This window comes from Aulonocara sp. 'chitande type north' Nkhata Bay, linkage group LG15 (genome assembly GCF_057382095.1).
Source record: "Aulonocara sp. 'chitande type north' Nkhata Bay isolate Kocher_YH1m ecotype deep benthic linkage group LG15, A_spYH_male_GT1.1, whole genome shotgun sequence".
NCBI classification, from domain to species: domain Eukaryota; kingdom Metazoa; phylum Chordata; class Actinopteri; order Cichliformes; family Cichlidae; genus Aulonocara; species Aulonocara sp. 'chitande type north' Nkhata Bay.
Genome location: NC_141358.1, coordinates 24,287,334 through 24,296,323, shown reverse-complemented (window position 1 = coordinate 24,296,323; position 8,990 = coordinate 24,287,334). Strand labels below are relative to the sequence as shown.

The 8,990-nt window shown below is 39.5% G+C and overlaps 1 long non-coding RNA gene across 2 annotated transcripts; it reads left to right on the top strand.

The window, feature by feature from the left end:
• Nucleotides 1-3,160: 3,160 nt before the first annotated feature.
• LOC147313154 (uncharacterized) lies at nt 3,161-7,221 on the top strand. Of its 2 annotated transcripts, XR_015125157.1 has the most exons (4): nt 3,161-4,536; nt 5,256-5,355; nt 6,452-6,496; nt 7,046-7,221. It is a non-coding gene; the product is annotated as an uncharacterized LOC147313154 (long non-coding RNA). The 2 variants fall into 2 exon arrangements; XR_015125156.1 differs by having other exon boundaries at nt 3,162-5,355.
• Nucleotides 7,222-8,990: the final 1,769 nt, after the last annotated feature.

Below are 8,990 nucleotides of genomic sequence, written 5' to 3'. Positions count from 1 at the left end.
GTTAAAGGTGAAGAGACAGGGGGACTGGCCATCCTACCTGTGTCAGGAAAAGAACCTGTGTTAGAGCTGTTCACATTTAATCATTTGTCTGTAACCTAAATTAGTTGTATATGTAAAAAGAGAAGTGTTAACAGTACTCACTTTGTAAAGAGTAAAAGCAGCTCAATCACCTGCTTATGAGCTCCTGGAGAAAACCAATGTGCCAGGCTAGGGGAGTGTGTGTTGGAGTGATTTTGTTAAAAGTTGTCATTATTGTGCTTGGACCTTGTCTTGAACTGTATGTTCAGATATTTTCTGTTCCTCCCCCACATGTAGGATGTTGGGGATGTTACTAGCTATAGTTTTCAACTGCAGGCACAATCTATGTAAGATTCTGGTTTCCTTATTTGGTAAGGAATGTTCACTTCCTGCCCTTTATGGGCTCACCATGTAAATGGTGGACTGTTAGAGAGGTTAAGCCATATACGAGGTTGAGGGGAGATGACCCTTTTATGACTAGAGATGCGGTTAAAACGTTTGTAAGCAGGAAGTCACGTATACAGACACACATACACTCTCTCTCACTCACACACACACACACACACACACACACACACACACACACACACACACACACACACACACACACAGTGCCTTAGCTTTTACCACACAACATATGGGGTTTACAATGGGCGGTTGTGTAACTGTTTTCATTCAATAAAAGGCTGCGAGTGGAGGCTGGAGTTGGAGTTGTCTGAGTTTGGGTGTAGAGCTTGCAACTCTGAGAATCCGACCAGGCTTCCCCTGCACAAGTAAAAACCAATCGAACTCTGATTGTCTTACTTTGTTCTGAGTCAGCGAGGGCTGAAACCTAACTGTGGTTAAGGTGTTTTAATGCAGCGGTCCCCAACCGCCGGGCCACGGACCGTCGTTTGGTCGAGAGATGAGGCTCGGGTGTGAAATGTATGGTTTTCAGAGTTTTTATCGTTTTTTATCGTTATTTTGTTATCGTTTTTATCGTTAACTCTGTTTTCCTGGGTCTTTCACGTGTGTTATGAATAAATCTTCTTTTTTTCCGGTACCGGTACTAGTTTTATTTTGTTGTATTTATCTGTGACACCTTAAAGGCCGGTCCGTGAAAATATTGTCGGGCATAAACCGGTCCGTGGCGCAAAAAAGGTTGGGGACCGCTGTTTTAATGTATATAGAAGAGACTGAAGTTTATATGTTATGGAGTTATTTATAGGACTTGTTACAAATCTTCATATGCCTATGATGTGTTGGTTATATTGTAGTGGTTTTCTTATGGGGAGGGTTTTGTTTCCCTTTGGTTTGCTGACCCCCAGACTTGGTCTATTCCAGATGCTCACCTGAATCAGGTAGAGTATAACAGGAAGCCATTTGCTTTTCAGAAGGGTTGGATTCTTTGCTGTATCACCATGTGTTCTCATTAATAAAGTACATTTTACTCCAGTCTCGTGCTATTTTAGTGGAAGTGACCCATGACCGTCGGCCAAAACTGACAATATGACTATTAAAAGTCTGAGTAATACTGTAATTTTCTGCTGCTCATTCCTGTGCAATATCCCATCTGACCTCCCGTCATATTTCTTTTCAAGATTTTCTTATTTAATCACTAGTGTACATATATTTATAGATACATATATATATATATATATTTAGTCATCTTTTCTCTTTTACCACGTCTCTCTAATATTTTGCTCTTTACTATTTTTCTATTTTTTATTTTATTTTATCATATTTTATTATATTTTCTTCTACTGTACCATGCTGCTGAGTGACTGCTGCTCGTCAAACACATTTCATTGCAATGTTGACCCTGTGCTAACTTGCATATGACAAATAAAACTGAAAACTGATAAAACTGAAAACAGTAAAGGCAAAGGGAACACATCAAGTAAGGATTTCACACTCCCACTCACAACGGCACTTTCAAAGCATAAAGCCAAATGCTTCAAAATTTCATTTTGAAGCATTTTAAAAATGAATGTGTTTGAGTTTCATTGCTCCAAAGTAATGTTTTCATATAAGCAAGATAACAACCAGTTTGCAACCATGTAAGTACAGTCCTCTATTGTGAACAGACGTGTTGGCAATCTGTCTGCGTTTATAAATTAGACAACAGTTATTTGCAGATCTTCATCAATCTGCCTGAGAGTGATTGCAGTCGGTCTGAGTTGGACTGCAACTGTTTTGAGTCAGGTTGCCTCCAAGGAGGCAGTTTATTATTTTCCTTTCCTAGTTGGACAGATGGCTGTTGTTTTGTTTTTACTGTAGTGTGCTGGGCCATTAATGGCTCAGGGGCTGCAGCGTATCCGCGCCAACACCTAAGGCCAACGTGGAATCACCGGTCAGACTAACATAAAGAAAGAATCTGTTAAATTACACATTTGTATTCATTAAGTCACAGACAATGAAAACAAGCAGAAATCAAGATGTAATATTTTTATAATTTTATTGATGTTAAATTAAAGTCCCAGCTTAGTTATGTTATCAGTGCAAGTCACTTCAATCTGTATAGCACCAAAGGAAACAATGGTGTTTTCAAGGTGCTTCACACTGTAAGGTAACAACTTACAGTATTAAAAAGAAAACCCCAAAAGAACAAACCCCTCTGAGCAAGCACGAGGCGACAGTGGGAAGGAAAAACTCCCTTTTAAGAGGAAGAAACCTTCGACAGAACCAGGCTCAGGGCGGGGTGGCCATCTGCCGCGACCATTCCTGGGGATTTCAAAAATGACTTGATCTGATCTAAATGTAAAACTAGCTCATTTAAAGTGTCCAGTGAGTTTTAGAAAATATTTTGCTGTTGATATCACGATGTCACTATAAAGTGGAAACTTTGTTTCTTCCCTTACACCTCCCAAAAAATGCCCGCACCGATGAGAAGCACTTAGATATGCAACTTGGTTCTGTGAATATCTTTCTTTTGAAAGTTTTAACAATATCTTCATCAAGATCTTGGAAGTTTAATTGCCAGAATGTCACCAAAGATGCATGCTTCCATCTTTTACAGAGGGATTTGAAAACCCTCTCGCTGAGTTTCTTGAACTTCTCTGGTGGGATTTTGTCGTATCTGGCCCTGATTTCAGTCCAGATTTTCATGGTAAGCCGGTTGGAGATAGCTTCAGCACTTTCAATGCTGCAGACTGTGCCTGATTTTTTTGAAACCTGGGAAATCAGTCCTTCCACAAAGATTTCCACTGAAAATCTGCATCTTTCTTTCTTTTCATATGATTCCAGTCTATCAGTAACTGTTACTGCCAACAGGTGTTCTTGGAATACTGAAGTAGTTATGATATTAAATATTGGTTGTTCCATTAAATTCATTGAATCCTCCTCCCCACTCCTCCCCATTTTCAATGATATTAGTGACAATTTATGTAATTTGTCACAAATATCAGTGAAAATCGCATTAGCAATGCAGTCAAAATAATTCTGCACTTTTCGGTCTAAATGCAAATCCATCCCCTTGAATTTGTCCAAGAGTAGATCCAACAAACGTTTTTGGTGAGAATGAGGGCACTTTAAAAGTTTACCAAGCTTTGAAAGCACAGCCTGAATTAATGTCTCTAACCATCTTTCAAAGTCTAAGGTTTTTTCAGGTGGCTCACAGTCTACAGAAGATCTGTGATGCTGTATCTTTTTATATGACTCCGTTTGACTTACGTTTGTTAACGGTGGGATGCTGGCTTCATGTTCAACACAGGATTTCTGCTGCTGGGGATCTGGAATTGGATTGTTTTCTGGTTTTGCAGCACTGTGTTGGTCAGCATTTTGACAGCTTTCTTCTGTGTTAGCTGTTTCTTGGCTGTTAGCATCTATATTCTGTGCTGTATCAAACTCCTGCTCAGCAGAATCGTCCAAAAATTTCACACGTGACAAAACCGTTTTGCCAGTAGTGGTGTGGACAGAACAGTTTTCATGTACAGGGGACTTCTGGGAAGACCTCAGTGGTGATACTGCTACTGACTGTGCACACAGGTCCATTACGTCCTCTACAAAACCTACAAGCCGCTTAGCAGTGAAGCAATCCGGATAGCCTGAGATAAGCTCTCCCCACTGCTTGATCGAAAAACTACTGAACAAGTTATTCAAGAGGGATACCAAAGCATGTACTGTAGAATTATCCCCATTGGTCTGAACTGTTTCATCATTTGTCATTGTGTTACAGTTCGAGCTTGCCATTTCACTTTTTTGTTTTTTATGTCTAAAATGTTGTTTTGTGTTAAACTCCGTGTTTGAACGTTTAAAGCGCTGCTGTCCCGCTGTGTGAATGCGTTTCAACTGAACAGCCAGGTCTATATATAAGGTCGGTTTAAGGTTTCTTTGTAACGTCACCTGACGTTTCTTTGTAACGTCACCAGTCAAAGGACTGGCCCGCCCCGTCATAACGAAAGGGGCGGGACAAATCTGTTGCTTAGCAACTGAAAAAAAGGCACACCGCGCTGAATGCTACATCCGGCCTGCGACGGTACACCGCCTCCGCACCACCGTTTAAACATGAAGTGTGGATGTTAGAAGATCCCAAATATGGTGAGCTACTGGGAAATTACTCACGTTTTTGTTCTTGAGAGTGAGCGATAATAAGCGACATTTTATTGAGAAATTACAGTAGTCTGTCTACAAAAACTACAAAAATGACCTAAATAAGACAGAAGTACACATTCATTTTTATCGTTTTGTCAACAACAGGGCGCATGAGGTTTGTTCAGTATTTGTTGTGTCTACAAGGCTCAGGCGCCCCCATGAAGTGTCTTATTTGTATAGTTGAAAGCATTATAAAGGAACGCAAAACTAAATTACATATAATTATAATTCTTGGCACTTTCTGGTGTGTGTGAGTTAGTGTTTCTCTTTTATGATTTGTGGGTCCAGCATCAAATTCAGAATCCTTCCCATCACACATGAGGTCTTGAATAATCATCTTATTTTAAAGACCTCGTAGTTTGATAGTTTGCTCTCAGACTGTGGGCTTCCTTGTGGTTTTTAGGATATTTAGAAGTAGAAGGGGATCATCCTTCTGTGGAACCAGCTCCCAGTTTGAATGCAGGAGACGGACACTATCTCTACTTTTAAGATTAAGTTTCAAAGTTACCTTTTTGCCAACGCATATAGCTAGGGCTGAATCAGGTGACCATGAATCCTCCCTTAGTTACCCTGGGACTACCCTGCTGGGGGATTCCCACCATGTGTTTATACACCTCTCTGCATTCAATAATTAGTTCTTGTTCATCTCTGGCTCTCGTCCACAGTGTGTCTTTTGTCCCCTTTTTCGTCTCCTCATCCCCAAAGGGTCGCAGCGGGCTGCCCCTCCCTGACCGTGGTTCTGCCAGAGGGTGCTTCCTGTTAAAAGTGAGTTGTTCCTTCCCACTGTATTGAGGTTTTTTCTTTTTAATTGTAGACTTTCTACCTTACAATCTATACCACCTCGAGGAGACTGTTGTTGTGATTCAGCTCTGCATAAATACAATTAAATCGAATTAAGTGGGTTCAGCTGTTTTGTGAAATAAATGTGAGTGACATGGTAAGTAATAGCCTGCATGTAACTCATGGTAAGAAGAGCAATATCGCCCCCTCCTGGTTCAACCTTTTTTTCTTTGCAGTAATCTTTCCAATAATAATACATATGCACTAACCTCATGCTTGCTGTTAACAATAGCCTAAAGACACAAAATCAAGTTTAGTTTTTTCCTTAAGTTTATGTTTTTTTTTTATATGGTTGGCATTTATTTTGTTTCTTTTTAATAATTATATTGATTCTATTGATTGTTTGCCAAGCACTGAGGTCTCTGCTTAGACTGTGCTACTGGGATCACTGATTTAAAAATGAGGCAAAAGCACCAAAGTTGTGCTCAAAAATAGTACAGTGAGCTACAAGCTGTTGCTGTAGTAATTCTAACACACTTATTGTTTTTAAATACATACATGTTTAGTTCTTTTAAACCTAATTATATTTTTTTTTTTTGCAAAAGTGTCACCTAAACACCCAAATATACGTAATTCAAAACTTACTTTAATTATTACCCATTTGGCTGGTAACATGGACCCAGTCTGATGGATAGTTACTGAACAGATAGTCTTTTCTTTAAAGGCTGCATTCAGAGCAAATCATTGTAAAAACAAGACAAGTCAATAAAAAACAAGTAATAACTATAATACTAAACTACAATAGAGAGAAAATCCAGTAAATATAATTATATTATGTAAAAAATATACAAATATTTACCTCTAATTTAAAAAGACATTACAAGGGTACTAGTTTCATTTTAATCTAAACATAATCTAAATTGACACTAAATCAGTTTAAATATTACAGCTGAAGGTGATTTTAATAAATGTACTGCTGCTTGACTTTGTTTTACTACTGCAGTATAATTTATCATGTACAAAAGCTCCAAATGTTGTTTCTCTGACTTAATGTTCTGATGACGTTTGTGTTACTTTGCAGGAAATAGTCAGGACCCAGATGAACCTGTGCTGGAATTCAGTGTGGGTGAGTAATATGAGCATTTATGAAGGCTGTCCATGACCTGTAATTAAATTTAGCGTCATTAGTGCCACTCATTGCAAGTGACAGTGCACATGCTTTCAGCATGGAGTCTGCTCTTATGGTAGCAAAATAAATTCAGAAAATCTCCATCAAAAAGCAGCTCAGCAGCAGAAATATATATGGTCAGCTGGTTGTGAGTTAATGAGCATGTGAAATCAGTGTGAACATTTTGAAACAACAACTCTCCAACCTCGTAATTGTAAGACTGCCTGTGCAGCCACAGGAGCCTTCAGAGAGTCTTCCTGCTTGTCTCTTGGGTTGATTTGCTCGTGTTTTCTCACCCAGTCAATGACTGTAAAAGGGCTGGACTAATTGGAGGCAGGTGTAATTGATTGCACTGATATGCTAGTCTACTTATAGCCCACATTACAAACACTGCTGTGCTATTTTGTCTCTCAGTGCAGGTATGTAATGTGACAAAACCTCTAATGATCTGATATGTTTGGGATGTGAATTATATAGTGAATTGTCTTATTTTGTCGCTCTGTGCAGGCTTTCTACTTACAGGGTGGTGGGTCTCAGAGGACAATTGCTACCCCTGTTGAAGTGAACAACGTGTGGAGTGCAACTGGCTTTGTGGCATAGCTGGCTCTGGCCTTGGACTGTGTGTTTTTACTTTGTACCTAAATGGGACACTGGACTTCTAACTACTATTCATTGTGTTTATAAATAAAATTTTAGAATTTTATTGACTGTCATCTTTTTGCCCATGGTTGGTCAGACCTAGAATCTCTTTGTGTGTGTGTAACATCAACAGGGTTTTGCATAAAAGAGTGTGAGCAGGTCAAAAGGTCAATTCGTTTATTGTAGTTTTATGGCAGCACCCTCTAGTGGCCTTGAAGCAAACAGTCTCCTAACTAAGCCATGGCATCTCTGGTCTCTCCTACTTTTGTGTGCTCTGCTGGAGGAGCAGCATTGGATCTAGTGATACTGAGTAAGCTGATTAGGACAGGCCTGGAGAAATGTGGTTTGCATGAAGTATCAGGAAAAAAACAACCTTGTATTGTAAAATAATAATACACGAATAATAAATACTTTTCATGACATTCAGATTTCTGGACTCACGAGTTCATAGAACATTAATGTTACGAAACATTGAGAAGTCTTAAAACTACATTGTATACTTATTATTTATTTACTTTAATCAGATTTGACTGGTATTTTTAAACATTAAGTTTTTGTTCCTTCAACTATTGTATTTAAGCTTATGACTCACTCACAGTATGTTTATATAACTGCCTAAAAAACGGTGAGGATGTGGCCGCAGTGGCTGAGAAGCAAGAACTTTGCTTTCTCTTCTTTTTTTTTTTTCTTTTTTTTTTTTTAATTGGGAAGCATAAATGAACATACCAGAAAACCCTGCACGAAGGAGCCATATTTGTTTTTTGTGTGTGCATAAGATGAAGCTTTAGTATTATTACACATATGATAAGGATGTTAGCATGCAACACACAAACTCAAGTGGTGTTGCCAAGATAGTTGCTGACTGGCAAGAAACTTCTAGAAGAAATCTGGTGACAGTCCAAAGCACAAATGAACATGTTTAATACTCGTGCAAGACCCTGTGGGAAGGTGCCAGATTGCTGTATTTTGTGTGAATCAGGAAAAGTGCACGGTGATGACTAAAGCTTATAAAACATCTCTCTCCTTATGTGTGCATATATGAGAAAGAAAATTCTGCCAAAGCAACTTTAGCTTCTTGCAAGCATCAGTACACAAAGGATGCTAACACAAAGCTAGCCAAGAACCAAGAGTGATTTTAAAGTTGAACGTATGCCGACCCCAGCAGCCAAAGGGAGCTCCGGGGAGAGCTTCTTGGGGTCCAGTGATGTGTCCTGAAGAGACGACATGAGCTCTCCCTCCTGTAGGCCCACCCCAGCAGTAGGTGCTGTCTGTCTCATTCCGAGTTAACTGCTACTCCTCTACATCTAAACGAGCCAGTTGAGGAGGTTCAGGCATCTGACAAGGGTGCCTCTTGAACGCCTCCTGGGTGAGATGTTCCAGGCATGTCCCACCAGGACAGACAGGACACACCCAGGACATGTTGGGGAGATCACAGCACTCAGCAGAGAATGCCTCAGTGTCCCCCAAATAATGGAGGAGCTGGCTCGGGAGAGTAAGGTCTGGGTCTTCTCTGCTTATGCTACTGCCACCGAAACTGGACACCAGATAAGCTCAGAAAAATGAACAACCTGTTTAAATAAAGGTTAATTTAAAAAAAATGTTTGTCATTAGCTAGTCTGTGTACATGTACTTCTTCTCCAGTGTTGAAAATGTTAAACTCACAACCTGCACATTTTCTGGTTGCATCATCAAATAAATACCCCCAAAAGTAGTCTGAGTACTTTTACACTGGTTTTATGCTGCGATATTTTCAAAGTCTTTCACTGAACACATTCAGTCACACATTGTTCATCATTTATTGGAAGTTTATTGT